Raw genomic sequence first — 3,867 nt, 5'->3', positions numbered from 1 at the left:
GTGGCTCGGTCATTTGAGCGTCCAACTTCGGCTCAGATCATGACCTCCTGGTTCATAAATTCGAGCCCTGCATCAGGCTCCACGATTCTGTGTCTCCCTCTCTCTCCGCCCCTCCCCTGCTCAAACTCTGTCTCTCTCTCTCTCAAAAATAAATAAAACATTTAAAAAAAAAATAAAAGAAGGCTAAACTGTAGGCAGGCTAATTTGCTGGAGAGAAATGGGGAAAGACACAAGGTGAAGGGGCATCCTTGGGTCAAAACAAATCTCAAACACTGACCTCAGGCAATATACTTACAAAGACACGTTGATTGGATTAGATTCCACGTGAAGAATTTATTCCTTGAGGCAATGTTGAAAACAATAGAGTAATGAGACTTGAATTTGTGGAGCTTAACAAATGGGTGTTGTTCCACAGAGACCCCTGCCCAAACATCTGACAGCACAGGAGTAACTGTGGGCAGAGTCAAAGCTGCTCCCCTGGGAGGTGCAACATCGGAGGCCTCACCTGGTGGGGGAGTGGTGGGATAGCACTAAAATTAATTCTGCAGTTATGAAACAAGTAAACAGGCATATAACATAGCAAAGTAGGGAGGGGTTGACCAGTAGCCAGACCTGCCACACTATTATCTAAAATATTTTCAACAAAACAATTACAAACTATACACAAATAAGAATGACCCATAAAAAGGGGAAGAAAAAACAGAAAACAGAAGCTCTCTGTGAAAGAGATCAGGTACTCCCCAAAGAGTCAGTATTATGAAGTCAATGCACTCATGCAGGCTCCCAGCAGGGTACTAGAACTGATTGGCCTCTGTCCTTTACTAGCTTTTATCCCTAAGGGTGAGGCCACCTTCCTAAAGCTCCCACCTTTGGAAGTCTGTGCTAACGCTCCATGTGCCCTGGACCCCTCCGCTCCCACCTCAAGACGTTCCCTGCCTGTTCCCTTGGTTCTGTCCTGCACCATGGGCCTCTCCCGTCTCCCAGGGCCATTCCCATCCCCATGTAAACACCTTAAAGGCAGACCCCACCTCTAATTTCGCATGGCCTCGGGCTCTGCCCCACTTCTCTCCAACTCTTGACATGAACCCCGTCATAAACCTGTCCGTGCCTGTTGACGTCACATCCTTCACTCCCCCCCCCCCCCCCCCCCCCCCCTGCACCGCCCCCCCCCCCCCCCCCCCCCCGCCAAACCCCCCCCCCACAACCCCCCCCGCCGCCCGGGCAGCCCCCCCCCCCTCCCCCCCCCCCCCCCCCCCGCCACATGGGCATGATCTCCTCCTAGCACTGAAACCCTCTAAGGTCAGCACCGCCCAAAGGCCCCAAAAGCCAGTGGCCAGCCCTCCATCCTCTACTGTCTTGACTCCCATCAGCACTGGACGTGGTCAGCCATTCCTCGTTCCTGGGCTGTTCTGTTCTCTTGGCTCCTTGGCCCCTTGTCTGGTGTTCCTCCTGTCCCGCTGGCTCCTCCCTCCCGATCTCCTTGAGGGCTCCTCCTCCCCCCACCCCCCCACAACCAGGCCTCCACGTGTTGACTAGTCCCTTCTGTCCTCAGACAGGAATGTTATCCTTCTGCACCTTCTCCCTGTCCATCACATCCAGTTCAAGGACTTCAAATGTGGCCTTGGCCCAGACACCCTCCCCTCTTGACACCTCCACCTGCATATGGAATAGACACACTTCTTCGGGTCAAAGCAGAGCTCTTCCTTATCCTCTCCAGATTCACCTGTCCAAATGTCTTTCCCAACAGCAAATGTCTCTGCCATCCACCCGTTTGCTAAGGTCAAATTCCTACAAGTCGTTTCTTTTCTTTTAAAATCGTGTCCAATGTAGAGAAAAGCTGTAACTCTACAACAGAGAGCTCCTTTTCATCTTAACCAGACTCCCCCACTGGTAACGTTTCACTACACGTATGCGGTGTGTGTCTCATCATAGTCTGCCTGTACGTGCATATTACCATTTCTTCTAAACCATTTGCAGCAGATTGCCTTCATGATGCCCCCATGACCCCCTTAATTCTTCAGGGTGCATTGCCTTACAAGAAGGACACCGTCCTACAGAAGCTAGCACAACCATCAACACCAGGACACTAACATTGGCACAACAGTATCTTCGCAGACTGCAAAGAATCTCATAGATTACCCCAATCATGTCCTCTACAGGTCTAGGTCCACAGCGGGGTCATCTGTTTACAATTACCTCAAGTATCTGCTTAGTCTCCTTTGATCTGGCACACTTTCTCCATCTTTCCTTCTCTTTCATGACCTTGGCATTTTTGTAGAGTACGGGCCCGCTACTTGGAGGAAGTCAGTTTGGGTTTGTCTGAGGTTTCCTTAGGATTTGTGCATTTGGGGCAGGAGGAACAGAAAGTGTTTATCACCTGTCTGCTAGGATTCTCTATGGTTTAGTTAATTAATCATGCAAATTAGTAATTAATACCAACATAAGTATTTGTGGAAACATAGATTGCAATTACACCTACATTTATCATTTAGCATTCTGCAGTAATGTAACACTTTCCCTTTCTCCTCATTTATTAATTTAGTATTTGTATAAATTCATGGATCTAATTTACCTAATGGGTTTTAATGTGCTATCGTTATCTATTTTTGTAGTAAAATGGCCCCAGATTTTACCACTGGGAGTCCTTGAAATACGTTTATGATTCATCTGTGACTGGTACACCATTACTCCTTATCATGGCCAGTACTCCTTTGCCCAACTCCCAGTAACAATGTCTTAAAGATTTTCATGTCTATTCTCACCCAAACAATTGGGTGGTATAAACCCTGTCTCAGCACCAGAAGTGCGCCCTGATTTGGCTCATGCTACTCTGTGTGTCCCATTCCCTTGGAACATACTGTTTGGTTCCAGATGACACCTGCCCCATTTGGGCCAATGAGAATACAGGAGATGTCTGATGGGGCTTCTAGGAAAGAAGCTTCCATTCTCTTCCAAGGGCAGAGGGGTTACCAAAGGACTCTCTTTCCCTCTTGATGACATACTGTAAAATGTAAAGTTTGGACCAATGTGGCCATGGCTGCTGCCAGAAGGAAGCTAGCTGAGATCAGTCTCACTATACAGCTGTGAAAAGACCCGAGAGAATGGCAGGACTGGACCTCTGGGGATACCACTCATTTCTGGGTCATTCTGTGCCTGAAGCTATCTGTGGACTGCTAAATGATTTGACCCAATAAATTGCCTTTTTATTTACCCAGAATGAGCTAAGACTTCTGTTGCTTGCAACCAAAGAACCTGAAATAATATACCCCCCAAAACAGCAAAAGAAGACTCCCTGCAGAGAGAAGCAAAGGGTGGGTTTCTGTGCCCTATGACCAAGAACACTCTTACCTACAACCCTGCTACTCTTCCTCATGGTCTGGGAGCTTCTGGGGGTACATCGACTGTGTACCCCAGGCTCTCAGAGGAGTGTGTGTCTCTCTAGTGACTGTTCATAAGTATTTCATGACCATATATGTAAGGGCTGCTAACGTTGACCAGTTCGCCATGAAATCCCTAGCGTCTAGAATAGTGTGGGACAAACAATAACCATTGATTGAACGAACGCATGAGTCACCCAAGCATGCCTCCGAGCCCCTCCCCTCAAGTCCACCAAAGGAAAAGAAGCTGTGGCTAAAAGCTTGCATGACATTTATTCTCCCTCAGGGGAAGGCAATGAGAAGTTAGCTGAGAGACACTGGAGGGTCGGCTCTGGATTTGGGAGGGCAGAAGCAGGTGGTGTTGTGGGAGACTCTGTGCTTCTCCCCAGGGTGGCGTCAGAGACCCCAGAGGCTCCGAGACCTGGAGTGGAGACAGGAGCAGAGAAGTGGGCAGGGGTGTGTGTTGTCCGGGGGATATGGGGACTAGAGC

General features: G+C 48.8%; 1 long non-coding RNA gene across 1 annotated transcript; it reads right to left on the bottom strand.

Moving 5' to 3' along the window:
• Positions 1-308: 308 nt before the first annotated feature.
• On the bottom strand, positions 309-2,439 carry LOC125937411 (uncharacterized). Its single transcript, XR_007462375.1, has 2 exons — positions 2,197-2,439; positions 309-505 (listed from the first exon to the last, which is right to left on the bottom strand). It is a non-coding gene; the product is annotated as an uncharacterized LOC125937411 (long non-coding RNA).
• Between the last annotated feature and the right edge of the window lie 1,428 nt (positions 2,440-3,867).

The sequence above is a fragment of the Panthera uncia genome (genome assembly GCF_023721935.1).
Source record: "Panthera uncia isolate 11264 chromosome A3 unlocalized genomic scaffold, Puncia_PCG_1.0 HiC_scaffold_12, whole genome shotgun sequence".
In the NCBI taxonomy this organism is placed as follows: domain Eukaryota; kingdom Metazoa; phylum Chordata; class Mammalia; order Carnivora; family Felidae; genus Panthera; species Panthera uncia.
Note: the sequence above shows the minus strand (reverse complement) of the source record. Positions and strands in the feature narration are given on the sequence as shown.